Source organism: Hypomesus nipponensis, chromosome 14 (genome assembly GCF_054491055.1).
Source record: "Hypomesus nipponensis isolate SF chromosome 14, ASM5449105v1, whole genome shotgun sequence".
In the NCBI taxonomy this organism is placed as follows: Eukaryota; Metazoa; Chordata; class Actinopteri; order Osmeriformes; family Osmeridae; genus Hypomesus; species Hypomesus nipponensis.
Genome location: NC_140374.1, coordinates 9459370 through 9472375, shown reverse-complemented (window position 1 = coordinate 9472375; position 13006 = coordinate 9459370). Strand labels below are relative to the sequence as shown.

The 13006-nt window shown below is 39.3% G+C and overlaps 1 protein-coding gene across 3 annotated transcripts in view; it reads left to right on the top strand.

Annotated features, from left to right (window-relative positions):
* The window catches only part of tbc1d2b (TBC1 domain family, member 2B), a 133830-nt gene that overhangs the window by 67774 nt on the left and 53050 nt on the right, over positions 1 to 13006 (top strand). The window lies entirely within an intron of this gene.

Here is a 13006-nt window from a genome sequence, read left to right as displayed (position 1 = left end):
TATGGCTAATGATAATTGGCAGTAGCTATACATACGTGTACTAGTTACTTAAAATTTGGCTCCCTCCACAATTAGCAAACACAAGTTAAATAGAGTTAGCTAGATAGCTAGTCAGATGCTAGGAGTTGGCTAACTAATTAACTTGAAACATTGTCAAGTACGACAAATATTAATTGTGGTGAAAGATATGCTGTATCTTGGCAAAGACTATGTTAGCCGTTCAGCTATCCAATTTATATTAATTATTTGCTTGCCACGTTTCAGTCCTAGCTACAACCACACATTATCTAACTAGTATGATCACTGCTCTTTTGCTTTAATCATAAGTTGACCGTTTTTAATAAATGTCCAGTAGCAAACAATCAAATATGGAGTTTGTGATAAGAGTTGCTTTCTGTGAAGTATGTATGCTTTACATTTTCCTTGGTAAAGGAGTCACTACCATATACTACCAGTTAAGATAGCTAGATTAATCAAATCTTCAAAACTGATGCCATGCTCTTCATAATAAGCTGATATGTTGAATTTGGTCAGGGTTGTTGAAATAATTAGCTTGTCAGGGACTGTAGTTTTGTGTAAGGGTAATATTTAGCTGCCATGTTTTTTTCCAACATTCCAAGACAAAAAAAGGTTAACCATAATAACAAAAAAGGATATAAACTAAGATTCAAGCTTAGAGACTACGGATGGGCATTTGATTAAATTGTCTTAATTAATCGTTGGGAGAATTAACAATCGATTTTCGATTAATCATTAACACTTTTATATTAAAATTCACTATTTATAGGCTATATTAAAATGCAGAGAAAATAGAAAAAACTGCGTGTTTCTGCATTGAGATCTGTAGCTATTACAAGAAGAACAACTATTTATGTAACTCCTGAAAGTGGAGCTGACAGCTAGAAGCCGGTGCTCAAACACAACTGCCCCTTGTTTTTTTCCGGCTAATTAACAAAGTTTCAAAAACCTTCGCCCTCAACAATACTTAAGGGTAGCATATCCATCTCGATGGATTTGCAGATACATCATTTGAGTCGTGGAGGAGTTTCTGCAGCTTTGCAGTGTTGACAGTGAACAAAGTAATTTTTAAGTCAAAATGGTCTCACGCTACACTTCGCCATGACCTCTTCATGTTTACTTTTGAAATACATGGAAACTCTCCGGTAACTGAGTAGGCCTGTGGCGTTTTTTCCCAAACATTGGCTTTGTTTGGTAAAATGTTTAATTGCTGCCACATAGCAAAATCCATTGCATTCCTTCAAGACTTGCACTACGCAACAGAACACGCATTAGTTTTATCGATGAACAAATAATGTCATTGACAAAATTCTTAATGATCGTTAATCGATTAATTATGCCCATCCCTATTAGAGACATAATTCAATTTTTTTATATATACCATATTTTGCGGACTATAAGTCACACTTTTTTTCGTAGTTTAGCTGGTCCTGCGACTTATAGTCAGGTGCAACTTATATATCAAAATATATATAATTCAAATTCTTGATGTTAATTCATACTGACTAATATGAACCAACGAGTTCAACGGATTCAGTGATGTGAAATGAGATTGGGAGCTTGGTGAACAAAAATTCCTTTGACTTGCTTATTGGACTCGCTAGCTTGTTATGTTAATGTAGCCTATTCAGCCTCCCAGGTATGTTCTTTAGGCTAATGTGTAGCTGAATAACTGTTTAGGTGTCCGGTATGTTAATGTGACACATTTTCAGCCAGTTGTTCTGTGTGCTATTGTGTAGTTGAAAAACTTGCCTTTCCAGATTAAATGTCTGTTCTTGGTCTTGGATTTTGTGAAATACATTTCTAAAAAATGTGACTTATAGTCCAGTGCGACTTATATATGTTTCCTTCCTCTTCATGACAATTTTTTGACTGATGCAACTTATAGTCCGGAGCGACTTATAGTCCGGAAAATACTGTATATATTTTGTTTTGTTTAGGTTGACCTCAAATAAGACGTCAAATTGATGTCATGTGGTTACTAAAGTTCCTATTGTAGGGGGTTAAATATTGGCCAAACAAACAAAACTAATTCCCCTATGGTTTAAAGGAAGATGGGAAACTGAACAGTGTATTAACATGAACCGAATAATGCCAATACAAATAAAAATATAGCTGCAAGCAGCGATGAGAGTTCCTCGCAAAATGGCAAAATATTATAAAAATGTACATTGTAGAAGGTCAAGAGTTGGACAACAAGTGAGCAAAATTACTTCATGTTGGGCCAACTACAAAAGGCTGAATGGGGATTTGAACTCATGAGCATAATGTTGTAAGGCAGCCTCTCTCTATCCTCTCTGCTACACACCAACTGTTAAGAATGTAAGAGTAAAAAGAGCAGAGAATTAGCTTTGGTCAGCTTTGGGACAAAGGTTAAGAAGCGGTTGACATTTCAAAGTGGAATTGCATGAAATTGCGCATGGTATTTCATAATGATGTCATCTGTTAAACTAAACGAAGATTGTGGCTGACTCCTCCCACCCTGGACATTCCCTGTTTCAGTCCCTCCCCTCTGGCAGAAGGCTGCGGTCCATCAGGACCAAAACCTCACGCCATACAAACAGTTTCTTCCCTACCGCTGTTGGCCTCCTCAACAAGGCCAAAGCTCACACTGACTGAATGTCCTTAAAAACTTTTTGCACTACACTCAACTCCTGTAATATTTGTATTTTATATTGTAAATTGGCAACTTATATTCTACTTTATTGTACATTCTTTTTAATTTTAATTGCATTCCACTTAGTAGTGCTAGGTTATGTATCCTTAGTATAGTTAGACCACATGTTTAAATTTAAGATTCCTATATGTTTACTGTATGCACTTTCCTACCAAAGCAAATTCCTTGTCTTAGCAAACTTTCATGGCGAATAAATCCCATTCTGATTCTGATTCTGATAAACAGATATTCAAATTTAAGACAGGCTATAAGACTGCGGCTGGATTCAAACCTACAATCTTATACTTTGCAGGTCACTGTCTCTGTCCATTGAGTTATTCTCAGTGTTGAATAATGTCATGTTCAGTTACTGTATAAAAAATTAAGCTGTTTCTTTTGTGGTAAGAGTTGTTAGATTCAGCCAAAGTCACTTTTGCCTGTAAACAGTGATTCTGACTGTCAGAGACCTTTAAATAGGCTGACCAAGTGAAACTAGCCTGGCTAACGTAGGTCGCTTTCTCAGGAAAATGACAAATGAAATATGCTTGTTTTGAAAGATCCTATATACTGGCTATCTTCAGCAGACTCTTGTCTACAAAAAGCAGCCCTCCCCTGACGTTTAGGACTAGAATTTAGTGAATTACCATATCGTTTACACACTGCCAGTGAGTGAGTGAGCCAAATCTGTCACTGAGGCTAAGTCAAAACAATGTACCCTCGGGACGCAGTCTCACTCCACTTGCGAGTTTTCACAAATCACAAAAATAATCGGAGCGTCTGGCTAAAAGCACAATTCCCACATCTCCTACAGGCTGCCCTCCTCGACATTTTTGATGTCGACCGAACTGTGAAATGGTGAACTTATGAACATGACGCAAACAAAACATGGCTGCCGCCTAAGCCTATGCGGTCTCCCTGGAGCATAGGCTTATTACAAAGACTTTCTCGACCCAAATCAAAATTCTGAGCCGACAGGTGTGTGGGGAATCGCTTGTTGTCCTGAAAGCTGCCCTCCTCTACCTTTTTGATGATTTTGCCGAGATGCTACATGATTCAGTAATTACACAGAGGGAAAAAGCTAGCTACTTTCCGAGTTCGGTTTTCCGTCACTTCAAACTCACGATCTAAAGGTTTCAAAGTGCTCAAACCTTTACCATAATTCAAGAGTAGTGTACTTTCACGAACCTAATCATTGATTCTAGGTTATAATGTGTAAAAATAGGACTTACATGGCTGCCTCCAAACCGGCTGTCAGGCGATTCCAGTTGAAAACAACAGTGGCCGCCGAAAAAGAAATTATTCCTAACGATGACCTGCGATTGAAAGCGAAATGAAACAGGAGCTAAAAACCAAGGCTGGGGGCTTGGTCAGCACAACATTTCCAGAGAGAATGTGTGTGCGTCTCGCCAAGCTTGCACGTGTGTCAAGTAGTGTGACCTTTCCCTCTGTAGCCAGGGGTGAAAGTCGTTTTTATTTCTTGGTGGTACTATGATAACGGTTTAATTCTGCCCGGCGTACCGGGAAGAAATTTCCTACCGGTACAGCGTACCGGCCAGTACCGGCTTACTTTCACCCCTGTCTGTATCGCACAGCATTTTCAATATGCAACGTGTGGAACAAGGGGTGAAAATGCTGTGCAACACAACGCAAAGCGAGACAGGTGGTCCCCCTAGTGTCAAGGAGCTGGATGAGCCTGTGACAATTTGGAGCGCGCGCTGTGGAGCAATTCAATTGAATTCGATCATATATAGACATACCAAGGTGAAATTGTTTATGGTACTTCAGAGTGATGTCGTCTTGAACCCTATTAGGTTTGAAAAACCATGAGTCAAAATGATATCAGATTTATTGACACAAAGATATTGAGGCAATGTGGACATTTACATAAATACACCCCTTTCAGCCATTTTGTATTGCATTTCTTACTCAATTTTACCAATTATAAAAACATGTATTCTACACATTTGTAACAAATTTCAAGTCGATTGGATCTATGGTTCACGAGGAGAAGGGTTTTTAAGGTTGTGTCAAATTGGACAGTACAACAAAATCTATCATGGCGGACCTTATGGGTCCTTGAGGCTTTTTTGTTCCCCATGAAAAAAAGCCTGTATACCAATTTCCAGGTATTTCGGAATAATGGGGCGCTGGGGAAATCACGTAGACTTTGGGCATGCTTTATAGCGCCACCTATGGGCCACTAGCCGTGTGGGAGTAGTGAGGGACCTGTTGTATCATTGGGCCAAATTGTAAAAAATCGGGTCCAGGACTTTTTGAGCTGTTGGGCCATTTAGTGGAGAAATATAATAATAATAGGAATACTAACAAAAACAATAGGTTCCCTCCTACTGGGGGGTGTTCCACCAACGTCGATTAAGGGAAAGCGAGACTTATTTCGCCAAGTCTCACTTACTTTAGCGAGAGTTCCGTTCCATTAAAGTGGATTATTCTAGTTCGAGCTACGTAAACAAGGATCGGGACTAGCCTGATCCGTGTCAGGCTAAAAGTCAAGCTAAACTAAAATGTGTTGCAAATAATTTCAAACAGGCGGAAACAGAATCTCAAAAGACAGTTCCGTCGAGTAAATTCCTGCGCGCAAAGCACTTTAGTCCGTGTTCGGGAACGTAAATTCAGACTTTTTGAAGTGCAGACATGAATGATTCTCGTGTTTAGGTCTACTTCATCTCCAAAAAATATATTAATATAAAATAACAAGTTAAGAAATAATGTCACTTTATCTGTTTTCAAAAGCCATTGGTTAATTGACATAAAATAAGGCCGTAGAAACTAAGCAGAGCCTCAAGACAAGTTACAATCAATTATGGCGAATCCGTTCTTTGACAAGCCTGTGGTGGATGAAGGTGCTCAGATTAGACAAAGAGCGTTTATCCCACCAGCCCCAAGGGTCTTCAGAGACAGAAGTAATGCTTCCCTGACCAGTATCTGTGGAAGAAGTATAGGTTCAGCATGCCCAGCATAGTTTATCTAGATAGATTTAATTGTCATTCTTAAATAAAATAAAACATTATTTATATATATATATATATATATATATATATATAAAATAACACTTTAGCAACTCTTAAGGATGGCAATGAACACATAAAAGCAGCCTACCATCCTTTGTAGAAAGTAATAGAAAGGAGAGTAGACTATAATAGTAGAAAGGAGGGTAGTAGACTGCAGTCTATGTAGGTAGGCCTAGACTATGTAGTCTGCTGGAATCACACACAAGGAAGCAAACCCACTGCAGCCAAGCCTTGACACTGTTCAGTCTGTCTGCATCTGTCTATGTCTTTGCATGTGGGACGTTCTTGAACTATGCCAGGAAATGTGAAGGGTATACTTTGCTCCAAGCAGTACCTGAATATTATCATCAGTTTTTCAGGTAATCGTGAAACACAAAGAATCAAGGAGACTTTTTATTCAATTGTATAAAGTATTTTCATTGTTTAAAGTAGCCTATATGTTGACAAGCCTCTATATTACCTCTCCTCTGGCTTCCCGAATATTATAGGTGTAATATACTGTCCCCATGGGTGTTTCCAGGCCCATTGGAAGACTCAGGGGGTGACTGCCTGGTGCCCCCATGGTTGAGTGTTTCTAAAATGCCCAGAGTGGCAAAAATTAGACCAAGTGCCCTACTGTCTGCCATTCACATTGTGAAATATGCTTGAGTGCCCAGGATGCCCCACGCAATAAATGACAGTGTGCCCTCTATAAATGTAAAAACATGTCTTAATGAGTTCCTTTATAGTATAGAAAATGTGATGCAGTACCCTATATGGTGCCCTTATAATGGCCTAAATTGGACTGTTCCCATGCCCTTACTTCCAATGGAAAAGGGTGCTGTTATGAAGTGCCCTTTATGCTGCCCCTACATGACAGTGTCCCACATGTTGCCCTTTCCAAAGAAGACAATTAGATGCTGTGCCCAACAGTCTCCCCTAATGTTCCCAGTAGGGCATGCTTTCCCAAAGTTAGTCTATCACTGTCCAAGCCCCCTCTGGATCTGTGGAGGCAGACTATGTTAATTGGAAATACTCGTGATATAATAATGCTAGTCATGCTGAGCAATTTAAAATAACTGTTCTGCCAAACAAAGTGTGCAGTTTGGGTCACCTTCTGATCTAAAAAGTCAGTGAATCCCTATTTTGGTCATGGTTATCTTTCCCTTTTATCTTAAAGCTCAGCATTAGCTTAGCATCAGTTAGCCTAATAAATGCGTGTGGCAAAGTTATTTAGAAGTAATTTATTCAAGATGTGAAGACAAAAACATTATTAGCTCACATCAAGTGCAATTAACCATGGCTTTCTTCAGTGTTTTGAATTTTATCCTACAATTTTCAATTGCTCCCACGTTCTTTTTTGGGCTATTATTCTCAATCTCCTGTTGAGAATATCGGCCATGGGCTAGCCTGTCAGAACGGTTTCAGACAGCTCATCAAATTATGCTAATTATCAGTAGGCCTAAATGCATATATATATTGGCTATATATGTTAAGTATATTTGGTAGGTCTACAATATACGCATTTTAACGGTCGTAATGGTTTGACAAGTTGATCTCCCTTGCCATGTTAATTGCGGCAACATTGCCCTTTTTGGGGACAACTAAAAAAAACTAAAAAAATCAATTTACGCTGCTGAAACAACACCTTTCTGTTGCTTTACGCTTTGCTTTTTGCGACATAACTCCTCTTTTCGACGATCGCCTGATCTGGGCTGCAGAGTCAAAGCTTATTGAGGTCTAGCTTGAATTAGCATTGCCTGTTAGTGGAACGGAACGTTAGTGGAACGGCTTCAGGCTTAAGTCTAAGTTGACGTTTACCCAAGTGAGACTTATTCGTGTTAGCGCGACTTGCGTTAGCGACGTTGATGGAAAACCCCCCTGGAGGAACCCTAATAATAATAAGAAAACTAACAAAAACTATAATTCCTCCTACCGGAGGAAACCTATTCATTCGATGAATTGAGTCTTTGAACACAAGAGGAGAGAACGCAACGTTAGCCAGCTTGCTAAAGCTCCGGTTACGCGCATGATACCGCTCAATAAAGCCCACAAACTTGCTAAAAATGAGTAAACACAAGTCTTTGCACAGCTTTTTTGCTCAAGGGAAAAGGCCCGCGGAGAAGGAGAGAATCAGGTCATTTTTCAGAATAAAACATCTTTCAGACTGATAATCAATTAAAAAGAAATAACTGTATAGATTATTTTTGTGCGGCCCGGTACGAAATGACCTACAGACCGGTACCGGTCCACGGACCGGTGGGCACCGGTTGGGTAACGCTGCTCTAAATTCAATTGCAATTCAATCAATTTCCCGGCACATTTGCCATGTAATGCAATGCATATGCGCACACCGCCCCCTACCGGACAAGATGGGTAGGTCGGTCAGCAGGGAGCTGAAGAAGAGCGACGTCACTCTGCTGCGCCGCTCAGAATGCTTCTTCTTTCATTTTGCATTTCTGGAAATGCATTTGAATTGTGGTCACGATTTTGCAGCCACGTTCTTAAATGAAAATGCATTTCTGGTAATCCAAAAAAATCTAATTGAATTTTGGTATATATTTGCTGGGGCATATTTTGAAAATTAAATTTCAAATGTCTTTTTCGTTTTCATTTTAATTGAAAGAATGAGCAGTCTTAAAGAAGAAAATCAAAATGCAAATAGGATGATTGATGACTAATTTCATTTGAGTCAAATAATGCAGCCACATTCTGAAAATGCAAATGCATTTCTGGAAATGCATTTTCATTTGAATTTTGGTCACAATTTGCTTCCATACACAAGCACATAGCCTACATATTTCTCTAGTTTTACCAGCCTTTAAATGCGGCCATCCCTTTCCCGGTTGCAAAAGCATGTTCCAAAACCTTAACCGAAGCTTACATTATCATATAATAATGTATTCATTTAGCATATACTTCCACTAAAACGGGGTGAGCAGATGCAATCTCACTTAGTCAGAGTGAGAGGCTGCGCTCTTACCACGAAGCCATACTCAGTTGAGCCCTTTGTGTAATTAAAGTTTTAAGAACCAAAAAATAAATGTTATAAACGTAAAGTAGCAAATACGTTACGTGGTTTATAATACAACAAGATATATGATAACATATTTTTGACACTTGCAAATCTAAACATTTGTCACACAAACTTTATTTATCAAGTTGTCAATGACGATTGTGAGACTGACGTCTTGAGGACCTTGACGTCACTTGATTCCTTCCTTCGCTCGATACAGTCACCACACAATAAACTGACAAGCAGATGTCCCTATGGAGAAGATGTATCGAACGCCTCGAAAAAGCGATACTTTTTCGAGACAATTGTGTCAAATAGCTCGTTGCTTCGGAAAGCTTTGTTTACCCCATCACTAGTTTGAGGTTTACCAAACTGTAGCTAAATGATTCGGTCTTTGTCAGGTGACGTCACAGTTGTGAAAACCGAAGGGCATTATGGGAGTATCCACCATTTTCCAGGTACGAGTGAGTTTGCTATTAATTCATTTAATTTAAGTGTCAAAATGGGACGTTCTTGTTGCGTGATTGGCTGCAATAGAAGATCTCATGACAGCAAAGGTCATACACTTCACATCGGGAATATTTTTTTTTCCTTTCCCACTTCGAAGGAAATATGGGGCAACATGTAGCGGATCAACTGGGTTGCAGTGGTCCAGCGCAAAAACATCACCTTTGCTAAAATATCGCGTTCTATGTATGTTTGCGCTCGACATTTTCATAAAGGTAAGATATTTAAGTGATGTTGACAAATGTGAAATATCTAACGTTACATCCACATGTAGTTTTGGACGAATTACGTTGCACAGGAGATTAATCAAAACAATACATGGTTGATTATGTTCAAGTCTTTTATTATCGGCGAAAGATCTTCTGTTTATACCGTTAAATGTCATGCAATCGTCTTATAGGCTACAGGGCTGTAACATATATGTAGGCTACTCTTACTTAAGTATAATTTCTGACTAATAGTAACCTCTCTGGTCCCGTGTAATGAAGCTTAAACCTTTTTAATGTTATTGCAGGTCAACCAACATATGACTAGCCTGGCGTTGTCATACTCATAATTCAGAATATGAGTCTGATAACTCTCCGTTGGGCTGTGACTATGGGGCGTGTTTCAGCGGAACTCGTTAAAAAAATGCCTCGAATTCGCTCAATTGGATAGACCTACAACCAATCAGAGTAACGTAATATGTTTATTGTTGAAAACGAATTCAACCCAAGCGCTCTTTCGTGGCGTTGTTGATTACGTTACTGTTGATCATCTGTCCATCATCGTATAAAGCCCACCCTGGCAATTTCATTGGTCCGCCCAGTTCCTGGTTTTAAATAGTTTGTCCCCAATACGAGCCCCTCCAGACCCAACTTCCTGACCAATTTTTTTTGTGGGTGGGGCTAAGTTGGGCTGGAAGCCAGGCTACTCCAGACCCAACTTCCCGACCAAATTTGTATTTGGGCGGGGCCAATTTGGGCTGGCAGCTAGGCTAACATATGACATGATGGAGACAGAAATCACTCGCACCAACACTGCACGCTCTGCAAGGCAGCGTTGACCAACCTGACCAGCCTTGCATTTACAATAAAACATATGAAAACATTTTTCAGAAATGTGTTGGTAATTGTTTTCTTGTGATTTACTTTGACAGCTAAATGGAAACAACATATATATATATGTATTATAGGTTTAATACTTCAGGTGTATTAAAAGTCATTTTTTGACGATTACAGAGCAAACTGCAAATCAGTGATCTATCTCAACAGAAAATGTATGCTTAAGTTAATGTCAGTACAATTTATATATTTGTGCATGTAGCCTACTGACATTAAAGTCCTTTGGTCGGAATGTAAATCCTTACTCCACTTTACTGCAGTCAGCTCATATGCATCTATGGCTTGAATGGATGACAATTTCTCAAAGTAACGGTCCCTAGCATTTTTGGTAAGTTTATCGCAGTACAGCCATTTCTCAGTTTACTTGTGCTTCTCCAGTTAAGCGATTTATTTGCTTGTTATCTTCAGTAAATTCTCATCAGTGCTCATCGACTGCACGTTATGCTGGGGACACACCACAGGATAATCGCTCTGATTTTGGCCCTTCTGACAATCCTAGGTAACATATGTCCCAATTATCTTGATGGTTCCGCAGATTTTATCAGATGTTCCCTTGGTGTGAGGTGTGTTAAGAGTGACCACACACTGTAGGAGCAAAACGGCTAAATCTAGGATTTTTTGTCCTTATGTTTGTGGTCTCTCACAGTTTGAAAATCTTATAAGATTTAAAAAATCATATAGTGTGTCCCCAGCATTAGCTGTACCTGGAAAATGGCGGCGCGGTGACGTCACAAACAACAAACCCATGTGTCTGACAAAGACCGAATCGGTCTAAACCAGTGGCGATTTCTTTAAGACTGCAAGTCCCTAACATTTAAAAAAATTCATGGTCAAATATTTACAATTGTGTTAACATTTTAAATGCGTTAGAACACGTTCATATTGAAAACGAGTTCGTTCAGAATCAGCTACATATATTAGCAGGTCGACTGACTGATTTCCATCTCAAACATTCCCCTAGCGCCACAGTAAATTTCCTTGTTGAAGCTCAGTTTCCATGGACTTCAATGGGGCTGCTTTGAACAGTTTTTTTCAGTGCTTCGAAACTATACGGTCATTGGATAAATGCTGCTATGATGTCCCGCCATGACGCTCAGCGTCTCTGGGGCTGAATGGAGGAGTGGGCTGGCCTGGATGCTGGGCTTCCGCGTAATGATTGGAGAGTCTGTCGAAAGACTGCATCTCCTTTTGATTTACAGCGATTTTGTACTATAAAATATTGCCGAAGCTATTCAAGCTCAGTCCCATCGCGGATTTTGCAACTGTAGTTGAAAGATAAACTGCTGCAACCTATTTCTTTAAATTTTTAGGGCGAAATTGCAAGCCAATTTTAATCATACATTTAATACAATTATACACCCCGTTGCTTGTTTCAGTTTAACCTAATTCCCACATTTCCTTTGGGTTTAATTACTCCATAAATAATGTTTTGCATTATATGTCAACTGCCATTATTGGACCCTCTATATCATTTTTTTCTTTTGGTACACTACCACTGGCCATCAGTCCACCTCGAGTGTAATGCCCTTATTGACATGAATTGGGGTGACCTTTCTAATTATTTTTGAGTGCAACTGTATGTCCTGCTGCAACAGTTTCTGGGGCCTGTTCTCCGTACGTCGCAAACTCAGTTAGCTGGATTTCATTGTTGATAATTTGTCATGATCTTGGATTGTTTGGTTCTTCGAAGCTCATCCTGGACTTGCTGTCATAGCAACAGGTCCGTAAGCTTAAACCTGCTTGGGAGCAGGCTTATTTTATGTAAACAGGATTTCATTGCGGCTTTACAAGCAGAGGTGATACAGGAAGCCTGTCACAGCCATCACTTTTTACAACAACAATCAGTTGCAGAAGGTGCAAAAATTATGAGCATAATTTAATATTTTATATAGACAGATCCAATTTGCACAGCGAGACAGGCTACTATTCTTTTTGAGATCAGTTTTCTTGTGAGGGTGTCATTTACATCATTCATTTGTTGGAACCTCCTTAAATTATATGACATTAGATGATAAACAAAGTAATTATGAAAATAAGAAAATTCAAAGAAATAGTCCTAGCCTACTGTAATGCGATAAAACATCTAACGTGGTCACTACGTTTAATTTGTCTGCTACTTTTCGCCAGCCCTCTCCTGGATTTTGCACACTTTGAGGTGTTTGAGGCGTTTTGATTAAATCTTCCAATTTAGTAACCTTCGAGCAAGCTCTTGCTCTGTTTGGCTCTGTTGCAGAAAACACGGGGCGCTCTTTTTGGCCATGGTGAGCAGCCATAGATTTATGTGAGCAGCCAATAGCAGCGTTGCTGAACAAGATTTCTACTATCGATACATACCCCCTTTTTGACCAACGCATAACTCAATCCAGCTATACTAATCATAAACAACAAGGGTGTTGGAAGAACCGAATTAGCCAGATCATGATTAGCACGAGGATGTCATCTTGGATGTGTCATTTGATCTCGGATGTAATAAGCGGCGTACGGAGAACGGATCCCTGGTGTGCAACAGAATTTGTTTTTTGATTTAGTCTCATTCCAGGTTATTTAAACAAACTTCAACTGGTTATGAACTAAGTTTTGAAAGTAATTTAAAAGTAATCGAAAGTAATCAGATTACATTACTGAGTCTGGGTAATCCAAAAGCTACGTTACTGATTACAATTTTGGATGGGTAACTGTAATGGATTACATTTAAAAA